We start from the raw sequence: 13,766 nt of genomic DNA, 5'->3' as shown, positions 1-13,766 counted from the left end.
TGGCCCTCTTGTTTAACGTGCACTAGTGTATAGCACTGTCACACAGGAACCTCATTTAGTATGACAGCTGGTCATGACTAGTAGATGACCCCTATTGATTTTGATATCAGTAGGTCAAAGATCATGGTCGCAAGGACCTCGAGGTAAAAAAGGATTCATTGGCGGTGAAATGGTTTCAGCCCAATAACTCAAGAACGCTTGCACCAAGAAACTTTATACCTGTATGCCAGTTGGCCATGACTTGTAGATTGCCACTACTTCTAAGATCAGTAGGTCAAAGGTCAAGGTATCATTGAGATGAAAAACACTGAATAATTATCACTTACGACCACACACTGGAGGAGACAAGTGCTTTTTTAAAAAAAGCAATCTATAGTTACCTTTTATGGATGCAATTTTATAACAAATATTCACCATCCCTCTTTTATATGATACAAGGATGTAGCATGTCATTCAAAAACTGTTGGCTTTGAGTCGTACGAATATTATCCGTTTTCAATGCTACAATACCTGTTTTTATAATGTTTTGATTTAAATATGTATATTAAAGGGAATTGTTCACATATTTTATGGTGACGGCGATTTGGTTTAGTTTAATAAATTACTTTCTTTTAGGAACAAACGGCTACTGACAAGATACTCAATTTAACATTATTTGTAAATCCGAGCTTAAAACCATTCAATTTTTAATAGCTTTTCTGAGGTTTTCGGCGAAATCGAGCAATTTGTATTAGCACAACATCCAAAGACATTAAAAAAAATATAATAAAAACATGGCAAAACCTATTATTTACCTTTGAAAAGGGTAGGGAGGGTGGGATTAAATTTAAACTATGAACAATGACCAATCGGTGCGCTTAACAATGAAATCAGCGCTAAAACAGCGCCACCTATCAGAGAATTATGGGAAAAGAGTGACGCCAAAGAACACTTAAAAATTACTGTATCTATGTCTAAATACTTAAATTATTAACGATAAAACTCTATTTTAACTTTTGGTGATGTTTTATCATTGAAATCAGCATTTAAATTACATTTCATAAGGTTTTTTTTCAATGTCTGCCTCTGTTAAACTTGAACGTGTCAATTATCTGTCAATCGTTATGTCACTAGTGAGCTAACACGGAACTACAGACCACTTGTTTGATATTTAACGATTGGACAAACCTTAATCTTTGTGGTTTTCCTTCCTAAAACTTTACTTTTACTTTATGGCCTTTGGGCTTATACACTCCTGTAAGTTTTAAAGGAAATGAAAATCCCTGACGAGCAAAATTAAGTTGTGTAATACTGTACAACTCTTCATCCCAGCACAGTATTCTATCTATAGAAAAACAACAAATTCAGCCAATAACCATCTCTCCAGACCTGGCCTGGTCAAAACTCATAAATAACAACTCCAAGAAGGCAAATTCTACCAAGTCCTTTATCAGAAGAAACATCGCATCAAATTTACGAACTATTTCTACTGATGTACCGGCATCCATCCGAGGTTATTTTCGACATAAACAACCGAGGAGTTCCGAATGAAGATGTTGGTTAAATCAATATCTTTTTCAATGAAGGATTTTCAATATATACAATGGCAAAAGCGTGGACATGTCAGGAAGATAGATTGATGGATTTTTTCAACATGAAATGTATAATTTACATGGTAACTTAAAATTAAGGCAAACAGTTGTCAAGCAATAAGTTTGAATTAATTAAGCCATGTCAATCAACATTATATGTTTAGGATATCACATCATTTAAATAAACTTTTATTTTCCTTTAATTTTGTGGACCTTGTGGTAGCATCAAGAACCAATATTTATGTAAAAAGCTACAGAAACAAGCTCAGTAGCAAAACGTTTAAACATAAACCCGGTTTAGTGGCACTGGGCAAACGCCAAAGACATTGAACACAAAATCACAAACAAGAAACATAGAAGAACAACACAAAACTCCACAAACAGCACAGTGCATACATACTATATATATAAAAATAGGTATGTTTATCAAGAATTGTTAGGTACCGCCTTGGAACGGTATGAAAAATGTAAATTTACTGGGGGTTTAAACCATTTTATGTGCACAAACCTCACTCTTATCCCAACAATCCTTAAGGCCACTCCTTTTTTATTTTTTGGTTTACAAGAATTTTTGGGAAAAATGTCCACCGGGTGGTCGAAAAAAAAGAAGGAAAAAAGTCACAAAACATACTCTTAAAGAGTGAAAATTAGAGAACATCATAAAAACATTGAAAATTGATATAATTTACTTGACATTTTAAATTTTTAACGTTCTATTAATGCATGTTTTAATACACTCAAAGTTTCAAAGTTCTAATTAAATACACAGTTTAAATCTTACATACTGTGCATATAAAACATCAATGAAATTGACTATAAAACATGTTTACATATGTATAAACTACACTTTTTATCAAAGATACATTGAATATCACTCAGCAAGACATTTGTTTAGCTTTAAAGGTATGCTAAAGCAAAAGTGAATACAGAACACTTAAAACTGACCAATATTAATTTGAAAAAAAGGACAAGGCGAATTTTACGCATTTAAATACACCAATTTCGCACTGTATTAAAACAAAACATTAAATTTTCTAAACATTGTTTCAGTTATTTCAATATTAGAAAATGTCAATAAAGTGAAATAATTACCCATTTTGTAAATAAGAAGGTAACATTTTATGAAGACATTTGAGCTTCAATATTGTGAAAACAATTCCTGTGAGTTTTAATAACCCTACCATGCGGGGTCCTAGTTGTGTGTAACCATGCTAAGTCTGGATATTTTTGGACCGGGATATATACCATGGGATGTTCACCAAATCCATTTTAAATTCAGATCTTGCAGCAAATTACAACATCAGTACATAAAAATCACATAGCAAAATAATAAATCTAGCATGTGACATAACTCTATGTACCAATGATAGTAAACTGAGAAATCCATAAGTATGTATCGGATATTTTCATCTTCTCCCAACTCCGCCATTTTGTGTATACATGCGTTCACAGGGCATCTATACTACTTGCTTGTTTATTTTTCATTTTAAAGAGTATTCCTTGGTTACAACAACAAATCTCATCTATAGTGAAATATCAAGTTCATAACAAATTGAAATGGACTTATTCAAAATAGTTTTCCGTGTTGTTTTATCTAAATGTTTTGCACAAAACTCCCGGCATTAGTAAATGTCATTGACACATGTGTTCAACTCTTTCATTGTTTTTACTCTACTATTAACCCAAACATGAATAAACATGTAATCTAGAATAATCACAAGCTTTACATTGACTCAATGACAAGTATTTCCAAACCATTCTGTGATTTCAAATTCATAAACACCACTGACCGAACTTGTGAAACTAGGTCACCGGTGTCAACTTAGAAATTTTACTTTCGATTTCACCACTCACACTTAGTGCACTTTTATTTGATATTTAACCATAAAATGTTTTTCTCACACATACTTTACAGATACTTGTGTCTACTAATTCGATGGCAGCCGCTGACACTTTTTTATCTATAAACAACAATATTTTCATGACCTAAATTGGCGGGGAAAAACAACATCACGTGACAGTTATTGTTTGTGTCGGCTGTTAAATTTGCAAATGCTTGTTGCTATTGTTATTTTAACAACTCCTGCATATTTTAATTAAATATTTAATACAAAGAATGACTACTATCGGCAATTCCGACATTGCCAACGGCGCTGCCATAACAGTTGACTGCCTCACATGCTATCACTATAAATTGGCGAATACGGCTAGGGAACAACAAACCAGTCCAGATCTACTGCATTCGTACTCTTATCTGTTTGTTTTTCTTTCGTTTCTCACCAAAATCAATACGGTCGGGAAAATAATTTTGAAAAAAAAATGAAATTCTTTTTTTTTTGTACTTTCCGGAAAATTAGACCCGCCGGTTTTGTAAACCAATTTATATAAAAGTAGTGGCCTTATAAAGATAAAATGCATAAGGTAAACCTTATCAAAGTATAAGTTTGTTATAAGTTTGCTCTAAATCATATAAAGGGGATCAAAAGCGTTTAGTTTGACAAAATAAGTGTTGAGAGTGGTTGAATATCGATGTGTTTGCCAGGTATAAACAGTACGAAGTAGGTGAAGAGACACAGGCTTGATAGCCGACATTTAGTCATATGCTGATGTCTTTGAGCATGATATATGGGACAGGTGAAAAAGAAATGCCAAAGGTATCATGCATTTCTCCATATTGGTAATCGGGGCTATTGACTATTTTAAGAGAAGAAATGTTCATTAGTAACTACTAAAGATCACTCTTGTGCATTCGAAGCCTTGCATGAGTGACGCTCAATAAGCGTTCACCGTCATTATTTAAATTAGGAACTGATTTATTATTCTTGTTAAGGTTTTCTGAAGGATGATAAGGACGGAGAAGAACGAACTGTTTCCGGAAGTCAATTTTATGAGGATATTGTAGATGGCAGAAAGGAATTCGACAACAACTGAATGATATAATTGTATACAAGATTTATTACGAGGATAAACATAATGCACCAGTCAATTTTAACCCCCCCCCCCCCCAGGTCCGGGGGTATACCGGGGATAGTCGGGGAAATGGGCCGTGTTTTTACCTTCCAGGTGACCACGCAGTGCCGGGTGCATGCGGTGGTTTTGTCTTCGCGTAGAAAATAGTTAAGGGGAATGGGCCTAACCTAGGGTCCGTGGGGTGCGGGTGCATTTTGAGGGGATTTTACCAGCAGTTCGTCCCTGCAGGGCGGGGATTTTATTCGGGCTTGGCTGGACCGAAAGTCAAAGTCCCCGCTTTTCTCCGGACCTGGGGGCCGTGGTTACAATTGACTGGTGCGTAATTTCGAAGATTGTAAGAGGTTGTATCACCACCTCGAGAACGAACAATAGTAAAAAAAGGCTGGTGTAAGATAATAAATATTCTTGTAAATATTGCAAAATTATACGTCTTCCTTCTTTTCTTTAGAGATATAAGTCCTAATTCAATATACAGATTGCAAAAGGAAACATGTGCTGCTCCGGAAATAAATCGTGCAACACCATGGTGAACTTACTTTGGCTCCTTGTCGTCTGTTTGCGTACGGTTGGGTTGTTCACATCTATTTATTCCAGCACAGGCCAAAAAAAATAATTGCATATACAACTTCAAGCGATTTACGATCTAGGATATATTTCAATGATCGCATGAGGTAAATACGATGCCTGGCCTTTGTTCTGACGTACTGAATGAGGTCATGTCATGACCAGGTAATATAGAGTGTGATGCTCTGTCAGATGTTTGTGAGTTGAAACTTACGTTATTTTAAAATTATCTATATAGGTAGGTGGGTGTGCCTGTCCGTTTGTCTTTTGGGAGCTGAGAATGTTCGGTTTTCACTGGAATGATCTTTTCCATTTCACCATTTAGTTGCTGACCAGCAACATAACGTTATTGACAATGTTATATAACGGTAATCACCTGCAAGAAGACGTATGTGTGGTTTTATTTCACGAACGAGTTCATTAACATAGACAAGGAAGGGAAGAGATATAGCGGCGGTTTCTTTTTGGCGTTTTTGTACACCCAGTTATGTGGGGGTTTTTTTCGGAAATCTTTTCTAAAGTAACCTTTTAGTAACTTTACAACATTTATAGCATTTTAATATATGCCCGTTTTTCAACCTGTGTTTGTTTTCCTTCAACCATACTTGTTCGACTTTCCTGTACATAGGTGATTTTGACCTTCGGCAATACATAAAAATACGTTTAAAGAGTCCGGCCCGGTTGCCCTTCCAGGACAAATAACAAATAACGCAGACATGGCTCAGTTTTCACGGGACTGGTACTTTACCGGAGCAAAAAGAGTAATTAAAAAGGTTCCGAATTGGCACTGAAAATTCATACGCTATTTAGAACATATATATCTGTTTTATAGAGTCCGCCCCTTTGCATTGCAAGCAAATATCAAAGTCCTGCAGAGATGGAACATCAGAGCCAATAAGAAAAAGCCTGTTAGGTACAGTTCGAAGGGTCTGTGCTTCTGAAGTTATTCAGAAGATTTGACCTTACAGATGTAATGTGCTCGGAGTGTACCGAGCGGCTGTACACTATTTTATCAGAACTCTTCAATAAACGACAAATATTAAACTATATCATAATTTTCCTCAAGGTTACTTAACCTTTTGATTGTGTACAAATGATTTTGATTAAGCTCCAAATAAATAATCACAAAATAATAATAAAAGAAGTTTTTTATAAGTAATTTTACTTTCGGTTAAATGTCTATGATCGACTTTTTAAATTGAATTTCAAACTCTTTAAATCTTCTGCTTTGCCGATGTTGTCGGTGAATTATCAGAAAGCTGGGTTTTCTTGAATAAAACACCGAGATGTAACTTTCAAAATCAAAATGCTTATCAATTATGAAATACCAGATAGCCGAGCTTTCTTGGTATATACATAAACTACGTTCACTTGCTTTCTTTGCGTCTGCAAGCTATAAATACGTTCCAACTACTACAGAGCTTTCTCTGAAAGATTTTTGAAGTTTCAACTTACTATGCCTCACAGGATAGCTGAGCTTTCCATCAAGAGCATATAAGTGTAGGCATCAAATTAACAATCGTATCTTTCAACAACAACCCGGTCCACTCCTCAGCTATTTACTATACAATACGTCAAAGCTGAACTTTTCGGTAAATATAGTTAATATATCAGATAAGTAACTACAAAGTTCAAGTTGATTAATACCAGCTATTTCTTGATGTTAACTGTATGGCAAACTTTTCGTTTAAATGTTATCCAGACCGTTTCGTTGAATTTCAGATGTATAAGTTGTTCAGTGATAACGAACTTATTGATCCAGGAATCAATGGTTCACCAACACTGCATTTTTAAACAAAATCTGAAAATGAAACTAAGAATAAGAGAAGAACGTGTTTCGGAATAGAATCACGAATGTCTTGTGACAGATTGATTTGTTGACATACGGACTCAAACGTTTTTTCGAGGTGAGGGTTAATTCATATCAAGGTTGAAATCCCATGTGGTGAGCTTTACAATTATATTAGTAGCAATCGCCAGTGACATTGAGTTGGTAATGTGTCCAAGTACATGTTAAGTGGAATATGAAGGTCTGTTAATAGTACCCAACAAATGACATATACTTTTAAGTGTTGTTCGAGTCAAAGGCATTTTATATCCTTATTTCAAGATCTTATACAAAAACACTTTTAGATTGAATGAAATTAATGACACCTCCGTGTTGGTCAGTTGATCTGATCTTTTAAAAGAAGTACAAAAGGCCGGAAGTAGCATCTTGAAATACTCAATGTTATGAGAGAGCTTTTTTTAGTAAAAGCTTAGATGTCAAAACTTATGTGAAAAACTACAGACACAAGCTTAGTAGCCAAAAGTTTAAACATAAACCCGGTTACATATGCTACATATGCTACGTTCAAAGATACGTTAGTTAGCTTAAACAGCTTGTTTTCGGCGTAAAACTCTGCACAGTTTAATCAACTATACTTAAACTACTTTTAATTGCAGTAGAAGCTTCAGAAGAGGATGTCAACAGTGATGATGTTTGACAGGAAATTTCATACATTTCACCGGAACGGTAAAAGCTTTTATAATCGACAACTTAATTAAAGTGAGCTTAATGATTAACTCCTTTTGTTAGAACTGATAATTTAAGACAAACCGAACTTCGTTATGCGTCTATTTCAATAGACATTCTAAGTCATGACTTGTACTTCCAGGATCAAGCATCTCCTGAAGAAGTGATAGTTACGTACTAACCAATACCACGGAAGTTTAGGGAGAAGAAAGAGCAAGCCAAATGAAGAACAGATGTATCGGGGAAGCTCTTCAGTATGTTAACGTCCTTTAAATATATCCTCGGCCACCCCAGCGTATCATAACTTATATGATACCCTGGGCAAATCAGCTGTAAAATCTCGTACTCATGAATAATTAATAAGGTGAAATCCAGCCGCTTGATTGGTCGCATGAGACACACATCATGCGGTGCGGAAATGACCGAGAAGTTACGGATGTAATCTCGGTTCGAAAAAATCCAATGAGATCACGGCTTACAAATTGTTTTAAGCAGGATATTGTTTAAAATGCTGATAGCTCTTCACAAAGGAGATTATTTCCTTTTTGTTATCGGCTATTTCATTGGCCGTAAAATACTTATGAATATTCAAGAATTACGAAGTTTCCCTAGCCAGTTTGCCCAGGGTATCATATAGGTTATGATACGCTGAGGTGCCGAGGATGATCAAATAAGGATTTTCCTAATGAAAACTATTTCACTTTACAATGCTGGTTTCCTGTACCAGAGGTTGGTATCGAACCGATAACCAGTTGACACGTATGCCATTGTTTTTTGTTTTTGTTTTTTCACAGCACCCCTCACCTGCGGAGAAGGTCCATACACAAGCACTGTACAGATTGGAAATGAGCTCTGGACCCTGTGTCATGGCGAGGAACCTGGTGTGTGTCATCCAAACAAAGGCCTACTGGAAGTCCGCCATGACGGAGAATGGCGTGCTGTGTGTAACGACCTATGGCTTTGCTATCATTTTAGTGAAAAAAATAAACGAGTCGCATGCAGAAGTCTTGGCTTTCGGTAAGCTATAATCTTAAGCAATTTTAGTGAATATGTTTAAAAAATCGAATTGAATGTTCCAATTAACAGCGCCAAATACATAAAACATCACTTCATTGCGTAGAAAATTTATTTAAAAGATATATGTCAAACTAAAGAAATGCATTATTTCATGATGGCGGCGTTATTTAGGATATAGTTGTTACTCTCAATTTCCAATTTGTCTGTGTTTTTGAAAAAAAGTCGGACCATTGAGATATACTTGGTGTGGTCGAAGGCGTCATGCAAAAACTGAAACCTTCGCCATAACTTAAAAACGGTTCAAGTTCTCCAAATGATGTTCAGTTTACATATTGCCAAAGACAAAACGCCTCTGTAAAGCAAGGCGCACAACTTGGATTTCATGATTTTTTTTAGTAAATTTTCATGTTCGACTGGAAGGACAAGAAAAGGCGAACGTTTGCAATAACCCAATCATGCTATTGTTTCGACAGCATATGTTGAAACTTTCAATTATACAAAGGGCACTGCTAGGACACTGGAGAAATCGAGAGACAGCTAAAGAAAAACTATTTTGAAATGTTTTATCACAACGAGAAAACCCTATCCATTGCATTGATTTTCCAAATTTGCTACACTTTATGTGCTGATGCAATAAGCCTTTGATTTGCTAGTTCAGGCCCAATATGCATTAATGTCTTGATTCTGAGCTTGCGAATTAAGACTCACAATTGTAGACTTGAATTTTGTTGTAAAATTGCTCTTACAAGTGTTATAATAATAAATTGCTGTTTATGTTATAGATAAACATGTTTTAACATAATACATTCATACTTTGATAAATCTATATTATGAAAGATATTTATAACACTTGAGAATCTGTATTTTTGACTCTAGACGTTAGTAAGCCCAGGTTATATGGCACATTTATTAAAATTTAAACGAAATTATTCAAAGAAGTTCATCGGATCCCATCATTTTGATAACAGAAATAGAACCAGGATATGCCTGTTGCTCCATTTGGCATAGTTCTCTTTACATATAGTAAAACCTAATATCACTTATGATACCTGTTTGACAGTAATGGTGTCGCAGCACGAGAATTTATGGCAGACAACATCACCGTTGCTGACAATGGCTACTGGCTCGATGAAATTCAATGTACCGGTCAGGAGTCCAGCCTCGTCGATTGTGTCAATCCGGGATGGGGAGTTGAAGATTGCACAGCCAAATCTACCATTGATAACCCAGAGTACATCGGAATCTCATGCACCAACTACTGCATCGACGCTTCTCTTTTTCCTTAAATAGAATACAATCTATTTTTTACACATGTAACGTCATAAGTGGTATCGAGTCCTGTGAAAAATAGGTCACACTTTTTTTAAACACTTTCATTATGAATTGTGCTTCATATAAAGCCAATTCTAACTATATTTTGAAACATTCCCTTTTAAATTGAACACATTGTTTGTTCTCTTTGGTTTAAATGTGTTTGCTTCTGTAACGTTTCTTCCCTAACTAGCTCGGACACGCTACATTAAATTAAACTATAAAACTATTCTCGGACTGCATTGTCCCAAAAATAAAGTATGGAATTAATAATATATATAAGTGATTAACAATGATTGCTTACAAAACCAATGATTGGAGAAATAATTATAATGGTTCAAAAATCAACGTTCAATTATCCCAAAAGCAAGAACGAACAAACAGAAACACTACAACAACTATGCTGTAACTTCAAACAGGACCAGCATACAAAACGCTTATAAACCAATCACAATATATCAGCGAAACCCACAGTCCTAAATGTATAGCTTTTACGGGGAATCAAACCATTGACCCTGTTCCGTCTGTATCGCAATGATCCAGGCTTACTAAGAGGCCAAAAAGAAACCCCACGGATGTCCGAACCTGGAAACTAGAAGCTGTAGCGCAATGCTTCACTTTAATTCTCCTAGCCTCCAATAGTTCAGAACCCGCCCTTCTGATTGGGAAGTGCGTTGACAAAAGTTCGAACGGATGTATGCTTTATGCTTGCTAAACATTGAACCTAAAAAAATACAATAAACAAAAAAAAATGGTATTTTATGTTTTTGTCCTTCAAACGACTTGTCGGAGATCCTTAATATCACAATGCGGTAATTTTTATCAAAATTGAATGGATCTTCTTCTGAAACACCAAATTGTTCAAAGCTGTGAGTTGAGTTTAAAGAAAGGAGAAATAATTTAACATTTTAATTTGTGTATTCAGATACCTTTCAGATATAGTAGAGAGACATTCCAAACTCCTTGGCCATGTTTTATCGAAAACAACCTCGGATGTATATGGACGGTTTACAATATCAGAAATCGATACACTTTAACTACGCTGAAAGTAGATCGCGTAGTAATTTCAAGTTAGCAGTTAAGACTATGGACACTATTATTATGAATCTTAATTATTTATACAATTATACACTTCACTGGCAATCAATTTGAACTAGGTACTAAACATACACGTAAAACATTACAATCAATAAATAATAATACTTTTATCAATTTTACGAGCTGCTTTCATTCTTTTGATTTACAAAAACGGCAAACGCTTTTTTCAAAAAGTGTGGAAGAAAAGTATTTCCATTATATTATATTTCCCAATGTAGACAAAACTAATTGTTGCGGTTATTTTAAAACGTAAATATCAGATGTCTCTCTGGGATCAATCAAACATTGATTGCCTTCTTCTCTGGTACTGCTGATTATGACACATAAAGGTTACAAACAAAAAGGTGATATAATAGATTTTGGGAATAATTGTGCAAACGGCGCTTTAATAAACATCCTTCCCGGAAGACTATTACTATTTTAGACGTGAAGAGAGAACCTCAGATTTGATAGTCAAGTGGCTTGTCACTAGACCACAGATTCGCCACTGAGTCTAGCATGCGACTGGTTAGACACTTGACTATTAATCAAGAAGTCCTCCTCTCACCACTAAAAAACTCGTCTTCCGGGAGGGACGTTAAGGCGCCGTTTCAAAATACTTCCCAAGACTTATATTCTCATAACCTAAATGGACCATAGAAGTGGGCAGTCCATGTTTGATTGATCCGAGAGGGACATTTGATATTGACTTTTTAAAAAAGCACAAAACAATTATTCTGTCCACATCGGAAAATATAAGACAATGGAAATGTTTTTTTTCCACATTTGGTAATTTTTGTATTATATACATAATATCACATATATTGTATTAGTTTGGAAATTTATATTTATATTATTCATATTATAAAATTATAGTTTTAATTTTTATGCCGAATTTGCAAATAAACTGGAAAAACATATATATATATATATATATATATATATATATATATATATATATATATATATATATAAAACTTATCGTCAAACTCCTTGGGCAATTGACATTTTGAACGTCTACCTAGACATAGAAATGATATAAATGAAAAGATCAGTTGAAAACATATAAAACATTGCAAATTCGCCGATAAAGAGATGAATGACATTTAACCGCAAGTTTTATTTCCGTGTATATACACATATTGACTTTTTACTTACTAGGTTACTCTTCCAACATTTTAACAATTGGTTATAATAATTGCGGAAAGCATGTGTGGCATACAGAGCTTTCGTTAGAGAGAGCACCCTCACCCACAGAACAGTAACATTTGTTTGTCTGGGAGTACCCTCACCCACAGAACAGCAACAATTGTTTGTCTGGGAGCACCCTCACCCACAGAACAGTAACATTTGTTTGTCTGGGAGCACCCTCACCCACAGAACAGTAACATTTGTTTGTCTGGGAGCACCCTCACCCACAGAACAGTAACATTTGTTTGGCTGGGAGGACCCTCTCCCACAGAACAGCAACATTTGTTTGGCTGGGAGGACCCTCACCCACAGAACAGCAACATTTGTTTGTCTGGGAGCACCCTCATCCACAGAACAGCAACATTTGTTTGTCTGGGAGGACCCTCACCCACAGAACAGTAACATTTGTTTGTCTGGGAGGACCCTCACCCACAGAACAGCAACATTTGTTTGTCTGGGAGGACCCTCACCCACAGAACAGTAACATTTGTTTGTCTGGGAGGACCCTCACCCACAGAACAGTAACACTTGTTTGTCTGGGAGGACCCTCACCCACAGAACAGTAACACTTGTTTTTCTGGGAGGACCCTCACCCACAGAACAGTAACATTTGTTTGTCTGGGAGTACCCTCACCCACAGAACAGTAACATTTGTTTGTCTGGGAGCACCCTCACCCACAGAACAGCAACATTTGTTTTTCTGGGAGCACCCTCACCCACAGAACAGCAACATTTGTTTGTCTGGGAGCACCCTCACCCACAGAACAGTAACATTTGTTTGTCTGGGAGCACCCTCACCCACAGAACAGTAACATTTGTTTGTCTGGGAGCACCCTCACCCACAGAACAGCAACATTTGTTTGGCTGGGAGGACCCTCTCCCACAGAACAGCAACATTTGTTTGGCTGGGAGGACCCTCACCCACAGAACAGTAACATTTGTTTGTCTGGGAGCACCCTCATCCACAGAACAGTAACATTTGTTTGTCTGGGAGGACCCTCACCCACAGAACAGTAACATTTGTTTGTCTGGGAGCACCCTCACCCACAGAACAGCAACATTTGTTTGTCTGGGAGCACCCTCACCCACAGAACAGTAACATTTGTTTGTCTGGGAGGACCCTCACCCACAGAACAGTAACATTTGTTTGGCTGGGAGGACCCTCACCCACAGAACAGTAACATTTGTTTGGCTGGGAGGACCCTCTCCCACAGAACAGCAACATTTGTTTGGCTGGGAGCACCCTCATCCACAGAACAGCAACATTTGTTTGTCTGGGAGCACCCTCATCCACAGAACAGCAACATTTGTTTGTCTGGGAGCACCCTCACCCACAGAACAGTAACATTTGTTTGTCTGGGAGGACCCTCACCCACAGAACAGCAACATTTGTTTGTCTGGAAGGACCCTCACCCACAGAACAGTAACATTTGTTTGTCTGGGAGGACCCTCACCCACAGAACAGTAACACTTGTTTGTCTGGGAGGACCCTCACCCACAGAACAGCAACATTTGTTTTTCTGGGAGCACCCTCACCCACAGAACAGTAA

The sequence above is a fragment of the Mya arenaria genome, chromosome 9 (assembly GCF_026914265.1).
Source record: "Mya arenaria isolate MELC-2E11 chromosome 9, ASM2691426v1".
Taxonomy (NCBI): domain Eukaryota; kingdom Metazoa; phylum Mollusca; class Bivalvia; order Myida; family Myidae; genus Mya; species Mya arenaria.
Note: the sequence above shows the minus strand (reverse complement) of the source record.